A 25,145-nucleotide genomic window follows, 5' to 3' on the forward strand; every position below is an offset into this window, starting at 1 on the left:
TAGCTCAGCTAACTCTAGATATGCAAAGCGAAAGCTTGGTTCAGCCTGGTTAAAGGGACACTAAAGGTTACTATGAAGTCAAGTTAAAGTGATAAAGCAATGCTCTAGAACGTCTAAAGCGTCAATATAATCGCGAACAGAGCTATAGTAACCGAGAAATTGAGGTAAATACATGACACGATTTGAGATCCCCCAGCGACGTCCCGGTACTAGCCCGATGACGAAGGTCATCATAATTTATGTCACTAGTACTCAACTACTCGTATTAAATATATAATTTCATTAGGTTAGAAGACAGAAGAAAATACTACTTGTCTACTTCTGTTCGATTCTAAGAAAAAATAACTCTTTGACGTTACCCTTTAGTAGTATGGGTGGTCGAAAGGTTTCGTTTTCGCTCGGCCCTGCGCCGCGCGCGCTTTGGAGTTTCAGTCGTTTCGTTATCGCGTCGTGCTGCGCTGGTTCTGCTGGCTCGCGAAACTTGCATTTGGAACAAGCAGCGAGAATGCCACGTCCATGTGATGTCGTGGGATGTGCGAACGGGCCATGGAACTTTGCCAAGAGTAGTTGCAGCGGTGAATCCAACGTTACTTATCACTGTGTGCCACGGAGTGAACCTCTCCGCTCGAAGTGGTTAAGTGCCGTACCTCTGCCACAGCGCGTTGGCAAAGAGCCGCAAAATTGCAGTGTGCTCCCTGCACTTTCATCCAGATTACGAGTTCAATGCCGACTTACTGAAGTCGTGTGGAGTGCATTTCAAAGCAATGCTTTCCCGTAGCGCTGTTCCGTCGGTCTTGCCTGCATTCTCCAAAGCGCAAGAACAACTGCAGGTCGAAGTCGGGGCGGTGAGTGCCCACTTGGTTTTCACGAAGGAAAAGCTACAAATGTGCGAATATGTACAGCCATGACATACAGTTGCCGTCGTAGTAGTACGCAACGACGCCGGCAGCGCGAACCCTCAGCAGCAGGTCACGCTCATCAGTGCTTAAATCGCTGAAGTCTAGCCCAGCGTCGCGAGCCAATGTGTCGTTGTCAGGGTCGTCCATTGCAAATAGCGTCAAACTTGGCGTCATAAAATAAAGAACCAGGTAATCGTAGCGCGCTTTTCCTTCCGCTAGCCACCATAGTTCCGCTTTCGCGCTGCTGTCGGCTCTGTCTTGGCTCTGTTTTTGGCCGCGCATTTGCGTTTCGCGTAAAAAAGCCATAGCGCCGTCTGCGGGCGCCGTTTTACTCAACGACGGCGCAACGTCACTGAGACCATGACGTCACCACTCCTCGATCGGACGGCGGGTGATTTGAACTGCGCTAGAGGTACGCGTACGCTTCGGAATGCATTATATATAAATATAAGTTCTTCGCATGAAACAAGCGTTTCGAGGTTTCTGGGATGGTATTTCCGCAGCCCACGTTGACTTAATATTAACCTTTAGTGTCCCTTTAAGTCTTAACTTCACTTCGTTAACCTTTAATTTAGCTGTAATTATTATACTTATAGGTATACAATCATCGTTAAGCCAGGTATTACCGCTGTGCGTAGGCTGGTGGCTAGACATGGCTGTGATTAGGCTTGGGTAGACACGCATCGTTCGACGGTGCGGCGCCTGTTGTACCACAGGAAAACCACAAGTGATAGACATGCAGAGACGCCGAGAACATGCGCAGGGTCGAAGCACAAACGGACAGGGCGCGAACACGGTCGCTACATTGACCTCGACGGTGCAACGCCTGTTGCATTCCGGACTTTCTCTAGTGAAGCAGTTTGCTGGGCGATATCCGCGTAGTGATCAGACGCCGCTTGGCGACGACGGCTCGAAGCCTTCCGTTGAACGCTCAGAGAAGACGGCGCGGCCTTGCTCTCCTTCATGGCCAAGCTCACACTGACTAGGCCAGCGTGGCGCTCCTCTTAGCCAGGCGCGCAGCGAGCTACGTGGACAGGCGGCAACCCAGCGGCGGAGCGTGCATGCGCCAAGCCGGCGATGGTGACGGCAGAGCTTGGCGCGCGGAGTCACGTGATGCGTTGCCAAGGCTACGGCGCAGCTGCGGTCGAATGAAGGTCAAATTCCTGGCGACGGCGAAACTCGGCTCAACGAGATTAGTAAACCTTTATTACTCTTCGCTTTAATACTCGAAAAATAAGAGCAGTAGAAAGCGGGGTTCCACAGAAGAGCCACTTCTTCGTTGTTTCTCCCTATATTTTACTGAATTACTTCATTGACCATATATAGTGAAGACTAGCGGGCGAACTCCGTGCGCGAATTATAGCCTAAAATTTTTATGAACATTCTTGTTTTCAGATCTTATACTGGGTGCTTTGCGATCATTATGAGTCGTCAACAGTGGACTTTAGGCCTTGGGAAGAAGTGCTTTTTCCATTCATGTGTGCCGTCTGAAATTCGCTTTGTGTTCAGAGGCCTCTCAATTTCAAGCGTACTTATGCCGTCACTAAACAAAACGAAACAAAAGAAGACTACATAGTAGCAGAGATTGAGCTATGATCGCTCCGTTATCTATGCCTACTGTACGGTGCAACCGGACATTCCTTAAGCGTAAATGTCAGCTGAAGAATCTAGAATTGTCTTCTATTGCGGTAGCTGCAAAAGGTGCGTTTGATAGCTTTCAAAGAAATACCACTTTACCATCACAATGTTTATCATTATCATGCTTCATCGACAAGAAAAAGCACCTACAATTGGATCGCGTGTCCACGACGTGAAAATCATCGCACCTCGTCCGTGCCGTTATTATTGCCATGCCATCGTCATCGTCATTGCTGTCTATGTCAGCATATTTGCCCTCGCCGTGTCACTGTCCTCATCCGCGGTGTTGTCATCGCCGAGCCCGCTATTGCTCTTGTGTTTTGCAGCTATGGTTTGGACTTTTTGCGGGTCTCAGCCGACAGTTATTTTGTCCTGTGCTCGTTTCATTTTTCAACTTAGGAAAAGTGATCTCATTCTTTGTAGCATATACCACACCACTATGCTGCTTACGCTTTGCGCACTGGCACGATGGGTTCATACATTTCTTGAACTCGCATACGGCAAAATTTGAAATCGGCTGCAAAATGTATTGTAACAACCTACCAATAAGAATAATTCTTAGCCCATCTAATTGGTTGCGCGACTTGAAAAACATGGTGACATACGCCATTCATTAGACTATAAAGATATTAAAACTGGTATTCAAGATATAACATGCACTTCTTGCATCAAAAGATTCGATCTCTCCATCTGTTTCAAAAAGAAACTGCGAGGCTGCTTGCCGCATACAGACGCGGTAACAAGGCGAACCGGACGGAAGTGACTCGCTTCGTGCCCCTCTCGTCAAACCACAGCAAACCGTTTCCCCAGACACCCGGGTAAGGGTGTCTGATGGGGAGAAGCTGCTACGGAAGATGAAAAGAGATGGAGGGGAATGCGGTGCCGCTGGGGATGACAAAACGTCCGCTCCGAGTGGATTAGCGCAAATCCGGGCTCCTCTGCCCAAATCTCTGTCGCTAATGATGCCGGCCGCGTGGTAAGAGCGGCGCTGACCAGCGACTCGGGTGGAAGAAGGCAAGGGAGTGGCAGGCCAGGGGAAGTCAACAAACACAGCAACAACGCCCATACATGCGCGAACGCTAAACGCAGCCATCACGCGCGGATGTGACAGGCTTCGCCGAGTAAAAGAACCGCCCGGCCGGCAACGGTGGCAGCCGGGGAGCGGCTCGACGTTGCAGGTTATAATAGCGGTGGCTCCTCGATGGCCGCAGGGCGAGCACGTATCACCGTAGACGCTGGCGCTTGATACGTCTGGGTGGTGCGCGTGTATATGTGTAGAGCCTTGTTTTGAGCAGCGGAGGAGGTCGTGCGAGTGACGCGAAGTAAACAAGCAAGCTTCACCTGTTGGCGGTTACTCGGAAAGAGAGGACAGAAGGGCCGGTGAACTGGCAGTTGCTCTAGTGGCATCCGAAAAAAGCTTCCTTGGATACATCTACACTTTAGATGGATGACCTTTTTTTAGCAACCTTATTCTCCAACATCGTGACGTAGCTGATGTCGGAAATGTCGGGCATTGACTCTTTATTCTGTTGTTAAAAGCGGGTGTGCGCAATAAGTGCGAAATTCCCTTCTCTACGCATATATTCAAAAACACGAGTTGTCATCCTGCCTCGGATGGCAAACACCTTTCATCGTCAATAAAATATTGCTCGAAACAAATCTCGTACACACAAACATGCACCCGCACACGCACGCACGCACGCACACACGCACGCGCACACGCACACGCACACACACACACATGCACCGAATCGAATCGAATCTAACAATAACTAAAGCATCGTCGTATGAAACTGTGACCGAGAGCACTTTTGATCACGAATCCAGTGCCTTCTTGCCCAAAATGTCGCTGACGCACATGTTCTTTTTGATCGATTGGTCGCTTCAAGCGCACGTTGATGAACATGTCATAACAAGGTGCACATACTGCGGACCTTGGTGAAGCCTATGATTTGCTCTCGCAAGTAAAAGGACACAGCTACGTCTGGAATTACGTTGCTCTTTGTTCTCCTCCACCCTCCAGAAGATACAGTAAAATCATCGTATGCGAGCAGTTTTAAAGGCGGCTACCCCGACAATGTACCGAGCAATTTTTAAAGGCCTTTCTGTTGATGTGTTCATCACCAAAAAGAAATGAAGAAGGAAGAAAGCAAAGCAAGGAAGAAAGCCTTCTTGCTGCTTAACGTCAAGTGACGGAAAGCGAAAAAGGCGACCGACTCGGAAGACTGTACTGTAATATTGTTTAAAACCAGCTCTCACAGCTAGAATTGTAGAAAACGTTTACCAGTGATGGCTCGAGAGCAGACGCAGCGGGCGGTAATATAGCGCTGCGTGGCAGTCAATTTTACTTCTTATATTGGCGTCTGTCTTGTAGGCACTTGAACATGCGCGAAAAAAAACGAAACATGAACCCGCGATAGAATAATTTCCTCAAAGTTTAATAGAAAAATAACTGCTGACTACAAGACGGGCACGGTGCAGCAGCAAGCACCAGGAGGCCATCAGGTCATTGAGATTCGTTTTCGCAGAAGCTAACTTTTTTTCGCCGTGGCAACATATAATGTCGACTCCACAATGAATAAACATTAAAATATTTTTGTACTACAATAACCGTCACTTCTGATTCTTGCTCTTGTCTTTTTTTTTTCTAGAGGAGATGTCGTTAAAAAGAGCACCATCGTCGAACACAAAGCAGGCGTGCCGGAATATTTACGCTCCGTGGAGCTTCATGGTGTTCGATAGCCTCATACGCCTCAGCGAGGAGAAAGTGAGAGTAGCGCAAATGCCTGGAGGCACGCGCCTGTGTTGTACGCCCACCCATAGCTATTCCGGCCAGCTGGTCTCGCAGTCGACTCCTAGTCGTGAATTATACCACTGACCGTTAAACCCGGCGCCCGGCGCAGCTTGTTGCATATTTTTCTGTGCCATTTCCTCGTGCGGCTTGTTAGATTTGCTGAGATCTCGTTTTTTACTTAAGGAGATCTCGTGTCTTCAGAGTTTGCTGCCATTTAGCCCTCGCTCAAAACTTGCTGTCATGGCGCAGTTGCGCGCAGTGATGCGGGAACGAGAGCACGCGCCATTGTGTGCGTGCTAGCGTGGCGTGCTTCTCCGCGATCCTGTGGCCTTTGGTGCAATCGCCGTCGAGAGAGTTTGCGTTGTCTCCGAGTTGCAGGCACGGCATTCGCTTGCTGTATCCTTCTTCCTGTCAAGAAGAGAAACAGAGACGAGATAAATCAGAAGCGTTCATTCGTTGTTTTCCTATCGTGACACGCGCACGTACTACATAATCGCACATCCAGGCGGCAGGCGACACCTGGTCTACGGTGCTCATACAAACAAGCGACCATACCAGAAAAGTAAAGAAAAGTGCCCAGATCTTCCACGTTTACCGAGCACAAGTCAGTAAGCAGCGCACATGAACAACCATGCTGGATCGCCCACCTAAAGCAAGAATTTTGGAGGAAAGGGAGGCCGCCTCCGGCTGAACTTGATGGGGTTGGCTTTGCTCAAATTAAGCTTACTTTAAATCTTCTTTTTCTTTCTCTGTTGCGGACTAATGCACTATGGGTGACATAAAGAACTGCCATGTGCCAAGAACGCTGGCGGAACAGGCACCAATTCCGGTCCTCGGTAGCGGGATGAAGGGTCGTTATGAAGGGGATTGCGTATACTGCTTAAAATGACCTTACAGTATGCTGAGCCGAGAAACACTATAGGTATATTAGAGATGCACAAAATGTCACACGAGAAAAAAAGAGGTAGCAAAGGAAGATTATACAATTCACTTCAATAAATCGTCGCAGCCCAAAATTTCACCATAAAGAAAAATTGGGGGTATTACGTCTCGAAACCACGATATGACGTTGAGGCACACCGTAGTGGGGACTCCTGTTTCATTTCGACTCCCTGGAGTTCCTTAACGTGCACCCAATGCATGGTACACGGGGCGTTGTTGCATTTCACCACCCATCGATATGCTGCCGCCGTGGCCAGGATTCGGTCCCGCGATCTCGTGCTTAGCAGCGCAACGCCGTCGCCGCTAAGCCATCATGGCGGGTTTTCTTCACCATAGTGAAATACAGAGTAAATGTCACAAACGTTATAGGTACAGTGCACATACACAACATGTCACAACATAGAAAAGTGAATTCAGTGTCTAACATATATGCATTCCATATACATACAATGCCATATTAACCAGAGATCCTAATATTTGTCCACAATATAAGGGACTTCGAAAAATCCTTTGCCCATGTGTAGTGCTCTCCTTGATGTTCCTGTACTCTCTCTTACTCTTCTTTTTTATCCTCCTTTTCCCTCTCCTCCTGCGCAGGGTAGCAAACCGGACATTGCGATCAGGTTAGCCCCTCTGCCTTATCTCTTTATTCTTCTTTCTCGCTCTCTAAGGCTTAGCTCCTGTTTCTTAGTAATAAAAAGTATCCTTGTATAAAAGCTGCAGCTGTTGTCCCTGTCGCGCACACATGTATGAAAAGTGACCCCCGTACCATCATGCGCAAGCTCGAGCAAAAGCAGAAGAAGAAGTACAAGAAGAAAAACGCAATACTCTACGACGACCCTTGGATCGCTTAGGGCAAGGTGTTTAAGGCGTAACGCTTGAGTGGTGCCTTCTGAAGTAAAGCTAATGAACCGTATGAGGCGCTCAATGGCGTGTAAGCACGTTTCTTCACAGGAGTCTGCTCGGGGCAGTTAACGAGGCTGTACGCTTCGGTTCTGGTGCATATTCCACGTAGCAAAGCATGTGGTCTTGATCGAGGCAACTTATCAGTGGTGGTCACTAAATAGCGGACTTTCCTTGATAGTGAACGTTTGAGCAAATTATACCCTCGATATTGATGTTGCTGTATGTCGCGGCTAAAAGGGGCCGGAAAACAATACCAAATTTCGGCGGAGTGACACCGTTCTTTGCTACTAACGTCCTCCCATGGGTACAGGTGTCGTCAGGTGCGAGCTGTACAAAGCCTATGATTGCTCCGTAACAATAAAAGAGGGGATAGCTCTTCAAAAAGGCAGGAAGGTTTTCCGGTTAACCACTTAATCCGAAGTGACAAATTTTTAACGAGGTCAAGCAAGAAGATTTGGGATTATGCTGGCTTAGCCGTAAGGTTTCTTCATCCACGTCCTGAAATTTTCGAAGTCTATAAACTAACGGTCCTTTTGTGTCATCTCGCCCTTACGTCATGCGCTAGCAGGCAACAGAGACCGGGCCATCTCATCAACTGGACAATCTCTACAGTCTCTAAAGTTACTACGGAGTTGGCACAATTTAAGATGCCTTGAAATTACCATTTAACTTGATTCCGCTAATAAACTCGTTATTTACTTCCGCATAAGCCTACACCTTCCGGGAACAATGACCACCCGTGCGTCGTGCGGTGGCCATCAGTCTCCTCACTGTTGGACAGTGTTGGACAGAGCGATACTCTATATGTACCTTACGATAGTAAGCGCTTACATACTGCGTTCTTTCAAATTATGTTGGGCTTAATTACTGTCTGGTAGGAGTGGAATCATGCTGACCGCATTTCAGCATGTCTAGACAAAGTCCTCTTACATGGCTCTTCTGACTCAACCAGTACAGCACCCAGGAAATGGCATCGTGTCTTGATGCCATGCCTTCAAGGCTTCAGCGACCCGTTAGCGCGCGTGATGTGAGGGCTAGAGGTTGGTGTCGCTCACTAGCCTCTCTCTATGGTCTCTCTAGGCCTCCTCCCTCGTCCAAAAGACCGCGTTCCTGGTGAAAAGGCACACGGCATAGTGTGCAATACTATTTGCACCGAATGCCCCGCATCATAAATTTTTAAAAACATTCTGGAGTTTCACGTACCATAATCAACGTCTGATTACGGGCATGCCGTAGTGGGGGACTCCGGACCAATTTTGATCACCGAGGGGTTCTTTAACGTGCGCCAAATGCACGGTACGCGGGAGTTTATGCAGTTCGCCCCCATCAATTAATATACGGCCTCCGTGGCCGGGATTCGATCCCCCGACCTCGTGCTTAGTGGCCCAACACCATAAGCACTAAGCAACCACAGCGGGTCCGTCGTATATTGGCGAGGCTAAAAACTTTCCGAGAAGAATTTTTCATCACCAGAATCAACTTGGCCAGTTATACAGAGAACGCAGTGCTGTGGCAGAACAGCGCGAGCTTTTTGATCCTCAGATTAGCCCCGACGTCACTTTCATCTTGTAGAGAGAAAACAACCACCGCCGGCGGCACCTTTTGGAATCGTGGCAGATCCAGAAAACGTCGGGTACCATCAATCGTTTGTCAGGAACAATTCCCGCCGTTTACTCTCAAGGTCTACAAACAGTGTCTGCGCGCGTGTCTGCGCACCTGTCAATGCGGCAAAAACGCATATGCTAACTGTTACGCCTCACGCCATCTCACCCCTGAAGAAGGAGCCAGTTGAGTTCCAAAATGTCAGGTTTTAAAAACAAATTGTTTGTTGGAGAGTTCCTTCTATTTTTTTCAATTGTTCCCAACCAGGCAGTTGTCTGCCGAATGTTTAACTTTGATTAAAAAGAGAATGTTCTAATATGGCGATTGGCCCTGTGCAGCGGGCCCCGATGGATGAATTGAGTCTACGAACCTACAGGGGTGGGGGGTGCTTTTTGTATAAGTGCTTTTGGAAGGCAAACCCAGCATGATGTACCAATTTTAGATACTCTTCCGACGTCAAGCTCCCCACCGCCTTCCACGTACGTCTACACCTTGTTTCGACTGGCGTTTGACACCAAACATTTTTGTTTATTCACGCGAACTGTGAAACAAACAAGAAAAAATACTGGCACTCCGGTTGAAAGTGATTAGGCTAGAATTCGGGTGTTTTAAGCGCGCCGTAAAGTACGAGCTGACGCGCTTGACGAAAAAAAAGAAAGAAAACGACACGCGTCTTTTTTTGAACACGATTCGAATGACCCGGACGCGAGTCGCTTCTTCTGCATTCGAGTCGACTGCGACCCGGAATGACGGAAGCGGGGCCGGATATTCATTGGCTACGCGGCTCGGCATAATTTTCAACTTAACGTCCATTGTATCGGCGATGAAGGCGATACGTTACCCACAGGCCGCGAAGAGGCTTAGGAGCGCATATAGTGTCGACTGTGGCACACACTCGGCCAAAAAAGTAAGTAGCTCGAGGGTGGCGGGGGAAGTCGTTCGTGGCGCTCACGCATACTTTATGCGCGGCAATGCTCAGAAACAAAGGCAGCCGGAGGAAGTCTTTAAAACGGGGAGATGCCTTCCGCGCCCGTCGACGCCTTTTCTCCACCCAGTTCTCCCGAGAGCTCTAACTCCAAAGAGAAACGGCGGAGGAGCATGCAGTCAGTGGGCTGCAGATTCTCCGGGGATAAGAAATGCCGGAAGTGTGACCCTCTCTGTTCGAAAGAGGCAGCGGCCAACGCAAGTATAACTACAGAAGCAACCTATCTCTTTTTTTTTATGCGCGCGTGTTTGCGGGCGTCGTTGTGCTTCTGTTAGCCACAAATTGTTTTTCTTTATGTGGTTATTTGAACTTCCGTGTTTGTGTTTTTTCTGGGTGCGAAAAATTTCCTTCTTTCCTCGTCTTCACAATGTCGTGGGCTGACAGCCTACGTTCTTTAAGAAGTGGTTCCTAAAAATTCGGAAAAATGGAGACAATCCATAAAGAGATGGCAAACTCTGGTATAAGAAAGAATATAGAAAGGAAGAAAAATAACGCAAAGCTAGCGAATCGAAATATCCGCTCTTACTTTAAAATTCAATTTCTATATCCCCCCCTCTCCTCCCTCACGTTCTTCCCCTCGTGGCAAGTCGGGGACTGCAGCAGTGCGCGTGGAGCACCGCATGCACCCTGAGGGCCTGGAGTCATTTACATATCCGTACGTGCTGGAACTGCTATGGCAGGCAGTGAGGCGCGCGCCCGCCAGCGCTCAGGGCGCTGCGCGCATTGTGAATGTACACAGCCGTGTGCTCGCGTGCCGCGAGATTCTCGTCGCTCACACCCTCGCCTGGCCGTTTCCCCCTTCCTCCGCAGTCGTTTTTTTTCTTCCTCTGGACATTCCTTATTACCCTGCCCTTGCCTCTACGCAGGCGGCCACCGAACGTAAGGCAAAGTTGACGCCTCGATGTTATATATAGCCGTCGCAGCGATCGCACTCATGAGCAACTTGCATGTCGGTTCCTACTCACCACTTCATCGAGGATGCGCTACGGGGAGACCGTTCACTCGCTGTCAAACAAGCGTCACTTTAACGTCCCGTTTGTTTTACTTCGCTCGTCGCTGTTTTAAAATATTCGCTCGTCGCATTATTTACCTCCTACTCTCTGAGCACGTGTCTGCTCCCGCCGTAGTCTGGACTTCACTCTCTCCTCCCGGTAATCGCGCTTTCTGGCAGTGGCGTAATATATTATGGTAGTGCAGAACGAATGCGCGAAAAAAACAAAAACCCTTAGCCTGAAAAATTGAAAATATCTCCAGCCACTCCACCCCAGCGCCTTCGTTGCTTTTCAAGAGAACTAACTTCTGCATTCCTGTTGTTTTGTTTATTTATTTTTATTTTTAGCCTGTCACGTAGATTGTGCCTCCCCCTATCTTCAAGCTGTAGCGCGCGATACTTAATGCGACGGCGAAGACGTCGCCATTGGAGCGGCCCAGCTCCCTGTGGCTTGCGTGACTGCGTGGGTGGTCACGCGATCGCTCCCGAATTCCATAGTGCATGCCGTCCCACAGAGAAGCCCACAGCAAGAGGTGGAACCTGCACGTCTTGAATTACGACCTCTCGTTCCACGTCGCTGTCACTGTTTCTTTAGATACCGGCACATGAGAAAACACGAATGGCAGAAGTGATGTCACTATAACTTCGCGCTAGCGCGATCTCCTACGAAATTCAGCCCAAAGTCTCTGCGCAACAAACATACAAACGCCGCATCTCCTGCACTAACGTTATTTATAGCCCCAGGGGTTCCGAGAGTAGTGCATATTCAGGCTGAATATTCCGCAACGCATTTACTCAATATGTAGAAAATCCCATATTCAGTCAGCCCGTCGACGCGAACTACCGCAAGAAAGCAACCGTGTCTCATCGTTTTTTTATTATTGTTATTTATTTAGATAGTTGAGGAGACGCGTCTAGAAGAGCACTTAGAAGTGAATGACTCTCAACGATACGAACTCGGCCCTGAGCTTTTGAGACCTCGCCTATCTAGCACTCTCTGCCGTTATGTGCAAAAGCTACAAGCCGCCCTTCTCATCAGCTCACTTGCTCTTTCCCTTTTTTCATTCCTGGCTGTCGCTACCAACTACAGAAAGTTTTTAAGTAACGTTACAAAAATTACTGTGTTTTACGCCTCCAGAACCCTTAAAGAGCCAGCCGAAAAGTGCGAGCACCTCTCCTTCCTTTTCTTTCATTTTCTCTAGTACCAATTATTCTTATCGCGTGTAAATTTTTTTCCTTCTTTTTTTTTCACTTTGCCCCGGATCAGGTATGCATAACCATGGCCGATTGGCCAAACATCTAAACGATGCAACTTATGCCTGCCAGCATGCAATGACAAACTCTGGGAACTGTCCTTTGCAAATTTTTTCGATGTCTCTGTAGTCCCATTTCCTTACCCACGCTTTGCGAAATAGAAGAATTGACTACATGGCACAATGCAGGACAACTATAGGGACAGATAGAAAGAGATCGGAAGAAAAAGAAGTAAAGTAGACAGATGGAGGCGCAGCTACGTCGAAAGCGCGCGATGAGCGCACCACTACGGGTGGGAAGAGCAGAGACGCAGAAGGAAGAAATATTTTCTCGGCATTTCGAACCAAAGAGCGCATATATACGCTCCGGTTTGCATGCCGACGCGCGATAACGCCGGAAAGGTGATGGGAAAAGCGCCAACGTGCGGAGGGAGCGGAGTGCCTTCTACGACCGTTTTTTTTCTTTCTATTTTTCTTCAATTCTTATTATGCAAGGACCTCTCTTTCTTCTTTCCATATTCCGTCGCCTTCCGCTCACTCCCAGACTGCCTAACCTTTTATTTTAGCTCATTTATTTCTCTCTTTACACTTCTAGCAAGACTGACTCCTCACGCGTTCCTCTTACTGCCGCGCGGCGTGGCATCCTCTAAGCTTTTTGTCTCTCACTGAGTACTAGTATTATTACTGTTTTATCATCATCGCCGACTCCCTTTTCCACTATAATCTATTATAATCTTCACAACCACTATAATCCCCTTCCCTCGTCGCAAGCAGCCAGTTCTGCATTCGGGGAAGGAGGAGGGGGGGGGGGGGTTTGCAGCGTTCAGTCGGCGCTGCCTCTCTGGAGTCCCCAGCCATTCTCGTTCGCTCGCTCGCCGACGCAAAGGCGCGGCGCTGGCAGCAATGAGCTTTTGAACTGGAGAACAGTTAAGGAGCTGTGTTCAGCCGCGAGATTAAATTCTGAGAGCGGTGCTGCACCGGCGCTCGGGTTGCGTGCGCGAGCCGCACGGCCTACTTTGTCCTATATGCGCACCGCTGGGAAGCGACCCTCATTTCGGCCCGAGAACTCTCTTTCGCTTCTTCCTCGATTCTTCTTCACTCTCGCTTTCCCCGCTGCGCTCTTCGCCGTAGCTCTTCCGCTCTGCATCCCATTAAAGTCGTTCTTGCTAGATCCTGTTGACTGTTTACCGACGTCGGCACTTTTTGTTTGTTTCCTTTTCACAGCTGCGTTTCTTGCAGAATGTCTTCTCTCTCTCTCTCTATCTCTCTCTCGTCTTTTTTTTTCCTTCGCCGCTTTGTAGTTTCTTCACAGGCTCATGCATTGTTTCCACAGCTACCCTATTCGTTGAGAAGCCAGCTTATGCTGCGGGAGTAGGACCACTGAAGTTATGTTGTTGAGAGTGATGTCTCTATGTATGAATATAAACGAGAAGAAAGCAGATTAACCGAGCGGTCCGATTTTTATTAAGCATAACATAAGAAGCCAACAAACGACACCAAGGCCAACACAGGGGAATTAACTTGCACTTGCTAAATGAAATAAATAAATGACAAATCAATGAAAAAGACAACTTGCCGCAGCTGGAGAACGATCCAACGTCTTCACATTAGGTGTGCAATGCTCTACCAATTGAGCTACAGCGGCACCGTTTCTTTTTTTAATTTCTTTAATTCATCTAGTAAGTACAAGTAAATTCCCCTAAGTTGTCCTTGACGTCATATATATATATACACCTGTGTGTGTGGTGCATCAGTCTCAGATACGGCAGGTGTTTATTGCGATATATATAGCACTGGGGGAAACGGCACCGAATAATTTTCTCAGCCGACTGGCAAAGACCACGGTCTTAAAGGGAGTTTGACTGGATGCCGCAAGAGCTCTCGTACCTTTGAATACATAAGCGCGCATTCGCCGTGTCAATATCTCGCTTCTTTTGTCTACAGTACGGTTTAGAGTTTGCGCAATTATAACCAACGGAAATTACAAACCCGCCGCAGGAGAACCAAGTTTGATAATGAACACGACCTTCTTCCACGCACCCCTAAACTTCGTTACGAATAGTGCATTCCTTCTGTGCCGCAGGTCGCGCTATGTGGGTGCTCCACTTGGCAAAAACGGTCACGCTTGAAACGAAATTTTCGCCGATGCTGCGCGAGGTAGTGAAGCGTAGAGTCGGCTCAAATGGCAAGCCCTTTCATGTATCTGTTGCGCGCTAGAAAATTGCGACCTCGAACGCTCGCTGGTGTGTGGCAAAAGCGCTTCTTTAGAATTCGATGCGTGAACAGCGTCAGATGTTTGCTGCTTCCTTTCCAACGTGGTTGGTTGACTTGCGTCTCCAACGCGGTGCCGTATGTTGTGACGCTTTTTAATTATTCATTTTCTCCCGGCTCGCTGCGATGATATAGAGTCTCGTGACGGGAATACAAACCAGCTCGCGTGCGTGCTCCGGACTTATTTGGGAAGAGTAGCTTCGGAAAAACTAATTCTGCTTGGAGAGGCAATTCGTTGCTATCATTTCGGAGAGAGCACAACGATGTACGTTCTTGGAGCGCATCAAAGCTTTCGCACTTCCACTTTCAAGCAAGCAATACCTGCAGCTGTCATTGACAATACACATACTGCGTTGTTACTTTCCAAATATGTGAGCAACTGGGGCTTCATCACATCAAATTTCAAAGCACAACTCTTACAAAGCAAAAAGGTAATATCATTTGCGTGAATGAGGACGAGGAAAACGTGCGCACTTTAACATATGTTGTGAATTTTGGCGAAGTCATGGCTGCAAAAGTACGGCGCAAGTTTACATCTTGAGCGAGGGAAAGTTTAACATTGGCGCTTGTGGCGCAATTGGGTCTGTGTTAAAGTTCAAATAAACAACCAAACCGGTGTGGTTCGCTCGCAAACAAGATTCAACATGATAAATAATTATGCGACTGGCCATGGTGTCGCTTTGACTATAGTATGTTGTTGCTCAGGACATGTAAAGAATTTTGTTCCCGGCCATTGAGACATAATGAGAAATGTATTTTGGTAAGCTTGACGAGAATGCAGACATGTATGGCGGTAATATTGTTCAGCATGCGAAGATAAATTTAATATTACTATCAAACGGAGGCATTAGGAGAGCACCTGATGTTCTAGGAAAGTGGGTGGTGCAGGTTTTCCAGAGCCCCTCAAAGGCAGCTGGTGAATCAAAGTTCGAAACAGGATGGTCCCTCGGTTGGGACCTCAAAAGTCAGAGCCTACCGGGTGGCATTCGCATACAATATCGGCTGTCCACGACAGCAGGCAGCCGTTCTTATACGACCCCAGCATTCAGGTGTTTCGGCGAGGCCCCTGCCCACTTAACAGTACAGTATTTAGCTATGGAGTACCCGTTGCAACTTAGTCTTCTGAAGGCGCCACCAGAGTGTACTGTAGTGAGACGTTTACTCATAATACTTGCGTATTTTCTCATTTCTCTTCACCGCACTATAATAAATAAACTTTGCTGCAATATAAAACCGTCCTGCGGTGAAGCCACAATAAAATGCGTGCGATGCTTTTGTTAAGTATTCTGATTTATATTACTTTTCCGACCGATGTTCGTGTCATGAAAATTGATATGGCAGGATTTAATACGGGAGCCTTACGCTGTTCAGGTAAGCTCGTTCTCTTCAAATAGTATAAAAATTACTGGACGTCAAAAGAAAGCGAAATACATTCAGGTTCTTGTATGGCTTTCTTTTAAGTCCTTTTAAGTACTCACGCCTCAGACGCTTTACCATGTTTTAGCACCAGCACACAGCAGATTGAATTGTACTCAATGGTTTTATGCAAAATCAGGCGGATGCGAATAAGGGCTGAACTTTATTTTTTTAGAACGCATGAGACAGAATATAAAGAAATGTCGTACCAGAAATTTCAATCGGCCGCTTCTTCCCCTGATTAGCATCTCGCGCCTAGGCTGCGACATCTTCAAGTATCACTCGAGTACGTTTCGAGTCAGCCGCAAGGCAGGCGGAAAACGAAGAAAAAGACAAGAGACAAGTCCGCTTACCCTTCACGTGCCGACGTTCTGCTTTGAGTGGTTACGTAAGCTCCTTGAAAGAAAGACAAAAAAGAAACCTTGCAGGAATGGCAACAGTGCTACGTTACTTTGTGGCGGACGTGGCACTGGTGAAAGGAAGAAAGGCACAGTGGTCGTAGCACGAAGAAAATGCGTATGGGGACGGTATGCACCATTACAGTGCCATCTAATTCACCTAAGCTTCAGCTACGTCTCCTCTTGGTTGTGTGCAAGATTTGTTATCTTGCGTTGTACGTGCAAGATGTTAAGGACGTCAAGGGCGACGTCAAGTCCTACGTCAAGTGCGACGTAGGAAGGGCATAGGGGGACGTTAAGACGAAAGGGTTCGGGGTGAAGTTTGTGGGTTGACAGCATGGTTGAGGGATAAAATGACAGTGGAAAAAGCAATGCAGTATTCACTGCTCACGTCAGTGCATGATATCGTGCCGAAAGACAGCCCGATGTAATCAGACAGAGGAGAGGCGGACGTAAGGATTCGAGGTCGCAAGCATGCTCTTGCGTTAATGCTGGTTCCTTGTTGCCACTGCTGCTGCGAGCATAAGGTAGTAGGACAAGGCGGTATGTGACGTCACTCCTTGCTTTCTCCAATGGGAACTTATTTTGTGTTCGGTATATTTGTTTATTTTGTTTCTCTTTTCCTTCGTTCCTCTAGGGCGCACTGACCACGGTAGTCGTGCCGTGCCGAAGCGGGCTTTGTCTACAAGCAGGGCTGCAATGCGGGTCTGCTCGCCCTCCACGCCGGAGCGCATGCCTCCGGTTTTCTCTCCCTGAGCCAAGCGGTCGAGTCGAGGCTTTTTACGACCGATGTTCGTGCTCACGGCATAACGGAAAGACGCCTTCGCAGCGAGAGAAAGAGCAATAGGCTGTAGCACAGAGAGCTGTTCTGCCTCTGGCAGCAACTTTTGCTCCTGGCGCTGCTTTCTGCTGCCCGCACTGACGCTACTACATCTACCTTTGCTTCAGGCGCACATGCTACTGCTGCATTCCATCCTCGCGTCCGTGCTTTCTGTTCGCTAGCATGTACAGCGTACTCTACTGCTATCAGCTTTATCTTCACTGCGCGTTTTCGTTCAGGGCGCACGCTACGTTTTGTAACCTCTCCTCCCGCTCTCTTTCTCCTATTAGTATTTTTTTTTTTTACGATGGAATCGAGAGAAAAGAATGCGCGACTCGCGAACGTATGGTACGCTCATTGGGTATTATTTTCTTAGCGCATTACTTTTCTTTGTTTGTTTTTGCTTGGCCAAGTTACCGTACTCGCCGCACCACCGGCGGCTATCTGGCCCGCTAACGCGCGTTCACTTCATACGGGGGGCCCGCTCGTGTATCACGGAGTCCCCCAGAGGGTTACTATATATACTGCCGCGAGCATTCGCTGCGCGGCCGGCTCTTTCGCCCCAGCTGCGTTTTCCGTGTACCCTCTCGTATATAGGCTAGCCCGGGATGGAGTCCGGAGAACGACTCTACGGCAGAAAGCATAGTTCTACCTCATGCGAACGTCCGGCTCGCGGTAATACGGCGTCCTTCGGTCCTTGGCTTATTTTGTTTTTAGTATATCACGCAAAGCGCTGCTGCTCAGCTGTAGTTTTCGTTCCTCTTCCCCCCCCCCCCCCTCCCCATTCCTGTTTCCCGCTTGCATTTTCCTTCATGCAATGTCGACTCGCAGTCAGGCCGCCTGTGTACGCTTGTTTTATTCAAACAGCCCCGCTATGTTGGGTTGTATACTTACGCGATGGTTGGTTCTGCTTGTCGTCTGCCGCGAATGGCACCCGTGACTTTTCCAGTCCCTCGAGTTACTTTACCGGAGAAGAGGCACGGACACTGAGGAAATGCGTAGTTATGGTGCAAGCTCCGGTGGGCATCTGAGAGCGTCCATGACCACACGCGTCCGCGGACGGGGCCATTTCATTTCCAGAGCATTGCAGGGGGCTGGTTGGTATATGGGTCGTTCTGTTTACTCGATGGTTTCACGCAGACCCCCAAACGTGAAACGCTGGTCAAAAGTGAGCCATGCCTCTCTGTGTGCGGCCACGCTACCTGCCTCAGGAACCGTGTGCTTGGCGGGTGTTTCCTACTTGGCATCATGATGTGGGCCTGGGATAAGGGAAAATGAAGACAGTCAAAATTGTGTTCATGCGTGGTGTCATTCTTCGCCGTCCTTGTTCTTTTTCTCTCGTCTTTTTGAAGCGTACAGCGTAAAATTGCATGCACGAAGAAGGCAATAAGGCATGATGGACGTCATCTTGCTTCTTATGGTGTGCTATTTCGAGCCCTACGGTCGGAAATAAACCCTTCTCAACAGGGTCAGCATTCTCTGCGTTATTAAAGCTCTTGCCTTCTTTCGTTATTCTCGCTGACCTTCCTTTAAGTACAGCTGCGGTACTTTTCTCCATGTAGGTTTAACCCAGTTAGAGCTAAGATAGACTTGGCGACTATATTGTACGAATGCATGTGCAGCTCACATAAAATATTTCCATTTGTTCTTCCTGTCTAGACAGCCTCTATGCACGGCCTTGCGACATCGTTAGGCTCCGTCCTTCATAGCCTTATTGCAGCAATTCAGGTCATCATATTATAGCTGATGGCAAGCATGCACGCTTATCATCGTGCTGACGCTCGTTTCGTTATGGGATGTAGCGCCCCTTCAATCAGAATAAGGTAACTCTACGCATTGATGGAAACAGCAGAAGAGGAATTTCATAGATGATGAGTACGAAAGCAGTGATTGATTAGTTTGACACCTGATTATTAAGACTCAATATTAATAAATGTCAAATTATGCTTCGGCATCGAAAAACTAATGCCTTTCATACTGATTATCTCAATAAAAGTAATTCCTCTGGGGCCTAAATCATAAAAGTGCTTTGCCGCCCATATTTCTGGCAATAGAACACCCTGTACACTTCCCACTGAGTGCATACTAAAGCTAGAAGCATGCTTGGTTACTAACGTCACAGTTTTTCGAGGCTCTCTCAACTTTATAATTACTACTTTAAAGATCATAAATGCACCCTAAGCTAGATTTCGCCGCAGCCGTGTGGAACCTGTACTGTGAAAGCCTAATCTATGGCATGATCTTATTAAAAATATTCCGGAACCGTTTATATTTTCAAATTGTGACCGTACGGCTAGAATAACCTGAATAAAAGCTTATCCCTTACATCATGCAGATACATAGCGTGTTTGAGACTGTTTGGCGAAATTTAACACCATTCCTTCCTTTACGATGGCTTGCATCTCCTTGACTTGACGCGGCGCCCCGTTGGTCGTCGGCATAAAGTAGAATGTGTATCAGGCAAAAATCCAGCGTCTTTTCCTTCCCAGGAAATCGTAGAAATAAAAATTTCTCAAGAACATTATCGCCATTGTCAATAACAAACTCTTCCGCAAAGCATTACCTAACGTTGCATAGTTAGGGATAAATTTTGCGATATATTGTCTGTCAGTGAGTGAAGGACAAGTTTTGGATTCAGCTTCCGTTCCTATACGTCGTTGCATAAGATATGGTGAGACACATGAAAAACACGAGAATGTTTAGGCAATAATTCCTCGTGTTTCTTATTCGCAGCGATACGTGACGTTGACTGGTGGCCGACATTGAGATCATATTGCACCAAATCTCTGCCCTCTCGGTACCTTTGGTGTCATTCAAAGGCACCGCATTTTGGGGATGCTTTGTCACCCTGTACTCGCTGGATCACGTTGCATGTATCACTAGGGGCTCTCCCTAGAGTAATGCAAAGTTAATAAGCTGTTTTCTCAACTTTCAAACAAATATACCAAACAGTTGGTAGCTAAATACAGCTGTGCCGCCTAGTGAGTTTCCTAGGAAATCCATCCAAGGTTGTCTCTACTTCGGGCACGTGTAAAGCAAGTCAGTCACACCCGCATCTGGAGTTTAAATAACGCAGAAACATAAATAAAGACGTGCGAATCAAACGCATTCTTGCAATCTAAATGACACGAACCTTGTTTGAGTCACCGAGCTAGCAGCAGTAGCGGATGACACGAGCACGGCCTGGTCGCCTATAGCTGTTAGTCGCCTGCGTCTCGAAGGTGATGTGTGATGCTTGTGGCCACGTGGCCCAATGGCCCACGTTGAGCTACTCTACAAGACACAAGCCAGCACACACCCAGCGACCCACAATATCTTGTATATACACATTTACAGCGTGTCCCGCATAATTTGAGCCAAGAATTTAGAAATGAAAAGCGCGTCGGAAGCGAATTGAATCGAACGCATACCATTCGCAATAGCCTGTAGTAATTCGGACAATTTTTTGTTTTCCCCATAACTCATGAATTATTTAGGTTATATAGCAAACTTTTTAGTCATTGGTAGAGGACCCCATGTATGATACTCAGATTTGTAGAGCACCTTCACAAACCACCGATCGAGTTGTTTCCTTTACGATACGTCTCACGAAGTCCTTTTTTCCGGGTTTCAAAGAAAGCCCGCGAAATATAAAAAAAAGCCAGTGACGAAGTGTTTACGCAGTGGAATTGTGCTGCTCTCAAGCGTGCGTTCGGTGAACAAGGTCGGCTGCGTCGCGACTGGTGACAAAGAGGTGGCAGGGCGTTCTTTATCTCATCGGCAGCGCTCGGCCAGCAGCATGCATTTTCGCCGTCATCCGATGCGAGCTGACCTTGTTCACCGAACGCACGCTTAAGAGCAGCACGATCCCACTGCGCAAGAGCTCCGTCACGTGGCTTTTTTCATGTTTCGCGGGCTTTCTTTGAAAGCCGGAAAAAAGGACTACGTGAGACATATCGTGCAGGAAGCAACTGAATCGTTTGTTCCTGACGGTGCTCTACAAATCGGCGTATCATATTTGGGGTCCTCAGCCAAAAATGAAGAAAGTTGGGTAATTAAACTTAATAAGTGAGTTATGAGGAAAACATGCTTGAGTTACTATAGGCTATTGCGAATAATATGCGTTCGGTTCAATTCGCTTCCGGCGCACCTTTATATTTCTATTCTTGGCTCAGGGTAAGTGGGACACCCTGTATATGTGTCATACAAAAGATGACAAATGCCAAACCTCCGGGAAGACGCAAAAAAAAATATCTTGCTTTAAAAATCAGTCATGTAACTTCGTTGAGGAAGGGCACATGTATTCCAAACATTGCACGCAACTACAATTCATCAAGCATCGACTATTAACGAACCCGCCATGGTTGCTCAGGGGTCTTGCCGTCCTGCTGCAGAGAATCAGGTCGCAGGTTCGATTCGCAGATTCCACGGTCACATTTCGAGGGGAGCGCAATGCGATTATGCTAGCATGCCGTGTCAAGCAAGGTTGACGTGAACAAAGACAAGTTCGATGCACATGGTATCTGTACTTACATCTACTGGAATTGGGAGATAAAAAAATTTCGCAATGTTGCGTAATTGCATGATATCTTTTCGTCATCTGAAATAATTTCTTCGTTCAATCGATGTCCGTCCGAACGATGTCCGTCCGTCTACGCGTCGCGTCGATGCGAAAACAATTTTCGTCTTCGGTTTCTCGCGAATTCCCTGTCGCTCTAAATTTAATGTAGGTACCTTGAGAAAAAGTATATTTACATTGCCAGCTAAGACGATTCTATCATCACACTGCGTTTCATTTACTGGTCCTAATTAGTTAGTTCACAGGGAAGTTGAAAACATTACAGAATTTCCGCCTGCTTTCACTACATGGCGGTCTACGGAGGGAGTATGGTTAGAGAAAACGGCTGTAACTCTTGTTTTGTCTAAACTATCGCGAAACAAAATATACGACAATTAGTCCCTAAGGCGACTCTAAGATTGCGTCAAGTTTCATCTACTTTACTTAATAACGTAATTCACAGTGAACTTGTAAATATTCTGGAATTGCCATCTGACATGCGGCGTTACTTGCACGCGTCGCTACTTCATAAAAGAATGAGAATAAATCACTCCCCAATCAAAGGATTTATTGGTTGTCTATGTCCTTCGATAATCATAATAGTAATAGCAATAATAATAATACGTATAAGCACATAGATGCGTAGACTGAAGTAAAACGCACCACAGATTCGCCGCTCGTCCATCTTCACAGAGTGGAAGAGCTGATGATTTTTTTTCCGACCTTCTATTTATTTTATCGATGTCTACTTCTTTCATTCACATTTTAGGCGCATGTACGTCGATGTTGTAATCTTTTGCGTTGCCTTTGTAAGACACGTCTTTATCCCTTTCTCTTTTGATGAAAAGTCCAGGTGGGTCGATAGCGGGGATTGTGCTGTCTATCATGCAATGTGGTTAAATTCAGACAATATTGGTGCTATTTACATCCATACCATTAATTTTACCTACTCTTCAACTTATACTAGATTTTGGTGGCGTTAATACATTTTGCAACTCGCTACGACATTCCAATGTGGCGAAACTGCCCCTTTTGTTAAGAGATTACCCGCATAGATAGCCAGATCCCAAAAAAGCCCAACCTGTACGAAGTCAGCAAAGTAAAACCTTGTGTTCAAGACAGAGAAAACAAACTCTTTGTAGCGCGCAGCCACTGTCGCTGAGACTTAGTGATAGCGTCCGAAACGCTGCCTGAGCAGTGCTACTGAATGAAAGCACGGCTTGAATGTGCCGTATAAAATCGGGGCTACACGAGGCCCGCGAAACGCAAGGATGCAGAAGGGAAGGCACCCAATAAGCCGCCACAAGCAGAGCGGAAAGAGTCCGTAGCACGTGTATACCAGACCGGCGCTAGAACGTGTGTCAGCAGCGATGGTGGTGTTGGTGGTGGTGGTAGTGGTGGTAGTTGTAGCGGGCGGCTGTGCACGCAGCCATTTCGAGCTCCCTATCAATCTTTATTACCTCGCGGCGGTCTTTAATAAGGGCGGTTTACGACCGCCAACCGCGTTTCTCGCGTTGCCCTCCACCCGGCTAGTGCTTGTTTGCAGTCTCCCTGCCGCAATGCCACCTTTCAGAGCGGCGAGGGCGGGTCGTCGCTATAGCTGCCGAATGGGGAAGTCAGTGGCGTCGGCAGAGGCGGCCTATCGCCCCGTAAATGTTGCTCTCATTCCCTTTTCTTTTATTGGTTAGCTACTGCTGCTGTTGTTGCGCTATTGATGAGTGTTTGCTTGCGAAGCCACGTTCATTCCTTTCTTTGTCGTGTTCTTTTTCTTTACATTTCTGGTTGACGTGATGCCAAAAGGAAAGATGGCTATAGGGCACGAAGACATCGTTTCGAGAGACCCGGACAGAAGAAATTGTCAGAGATGTAACATACAGATTCGACCATGAAGCTACTTAATAGACAATCTGTGTCGATCTCACTGGAAGCCCTGGTGCCAAACGAAATATCGGACATTCAAGTGCACACCCGAAAAAAAACTACTGGCCGTTTATGTCCAGCATGCGGGTGCTGCGACCACTCTAAGCAGTGCAGTAGACCTCGATGGCATTTAGGCGCTCACTTATGTCCCTCTGTGATCTGATATACTCACTGGCGTTACATACAAGGTAGACATGGCCATCATTAATAAAGATTTGTCATTTCTTCTCAAGCGAGCAAATGATGATGTCATTGTTGATGTTACTCGGTTAGGCAGTTCACACTGCGGGAATATTGCATTCAAGGGTAAATACCTACCATCGCATGTTAAGGTTGGACACGTCAGACATCCTATGTGGCCATTGCTTCCGAAGCGTATTCAATGTCTCAAATGCATGAAACTAGGACACGGGAGTAGCGTCTGCGAAGACCAGGCAGAATGCCCCCGCTGCGCCGAGCCTCACGTTGCAGGTAAATGTTACGCCACTGTAATGAAGTGTTCGAACTGCAGCGGGCCACATGAGGCTTCGTTGAAAAATTGCCCACAAATTAAAAAGGAAATTCGCATCTTGAAAGAGATGGTGAGAGATAATTTTTCTTATCGGGAAGCCACCACTAAAATCAGGAGGTGACGTTTCCATCGCCGACGTTTTTCAAGAAAAGCTGTTGCCTCTGCGACGCGCTTGCCACTTCCTACAACATCACGTCCCTCTTTGCCGCCAGGCCTGACACTCCGGGAAGGACCACAAAGGACAAGGCCACTGAGAAGGCTACATCAGCCGACGCTTCGCCGGCCTTACCAAAACGACAGCAATTGTCAACAGAATCACAGCAAACGTTTAATGGACAACTCCCAGCGTCTACTGTCGTTGATTTGTCCGACCAGGACGGGCAAATGAATTTAACGCTGCAGCCACTAATTAGTACGATCCCCATGATACTGAACAAGCTTCAAACAACTGCAGCTAGAAGTTCTCTGCAAATACTGGACGCACTGAATCCAGTACTTGCTAGCATCGTATAAGCACCATGGTTCGACCAGTCCCCCTGTGCTCTGTAATTAAAGTTTCGTCAATCTTGCAATGGAATGCCAGAGGTCTCAGGACTCGCATAGCAGACTTTCACCAATTCTGTTTTCCATATCGTTTCATTATACTGGTCATTTCCAAACCAAATACACCGACCTCACTCAGACTGTCTGGTTAAGAATCTTTCGTATCATTCACATGCGGCGTGCGCAGCAAAGTAATCATCTACATACGCATAGATGATTACTTTGCTGCGTACGGGCGGGAGGAAGACGAAGTGATTCTCGTAGAGACCACTATTCCTTCGTGCTGCAGTATTTTCGGCTTTTTCCTGTGTTTTACTGGGAGACGCCGCTCTCATTGCCACGGCAATGGAAGTGGAGTCGGCAGAATGCCGACGCGACGTGACTGCTTCGACAGGTACCGGCCCGAGGAAGAGAAATTGCCCACCGAGTCAAGCTGACAGCGAGGACACTGCGCTGTACTCCTACTCAAGCGATGATGCCTCAGATGACGAAGGCTTCGAAAGAGTGGTACACCGGAAGGCCAAGAGAAGAAACATCAGCGGACGGTCTTCGTCAAGTAAGTCTACCGTCATTCCACAGCGCAGGCCTTCGGCGCACACAATTCTTTTTGTGCCGGACGCACCTGCCGACAACCTCAACCGCCTTAATCGACAAGCGATTTCCGTTTCTCTGGAGGCTCTTGTCCCAGGAGAAATCAAAGATATCAGAATTAATACTCG

At 47.6% G+C, this 25,145-nt stretch overlaps 1 protein-coding gene across 6 annotated transcripts in view; it reads left to right on the plus strand.

Moving 5' to 3' along the window:
* The window catches only part of LOC139052454 (alpha-2C adrenergic receptor-like), a 744,579-nt gene that overhangs the window by 40,856 nt on the left and 678,578 nt on the right, over nt 1-25,145 (plus strand). Inside the window, exon 2 of one of the 6 annotated variants that reach the window (XR_011509912.1) lies at nt 23,253-23,565. The exons of 3 other annotated variants lie outside the window; for them this stretch is intronic. The gene's annotated coding sequence lies outside the window, so the exon portion shown is untranslated. Of the gene's footprint in view, nt 1-6,870; nt 6,897-23,252; nt 23,566-25,145 lie in introns of those variants that run through there. 2 more of the 6 variants (XR_011509913.1, XM_070529563.1) reach the window with 2 other exon arrangements.

The sequence above is a fragment of the Dermacentor albipictus genome, unplaced genomic scaffold (assembly GCF_038994185.2).
Source record: "Dermacentor albipictus isolate Rhodes 1998 colony unplaced genomic scaffold, USDA_Dalb.pri_finalv2 scaffold_23, whole genome shotgun sequence".
NCBI classification, from domain to species: Eukaryota; Metazoa; Arthropoda; class Arachnida; order Ixodida; family Ixodidae; genus Dermacentor; species Dermacentor albipictus.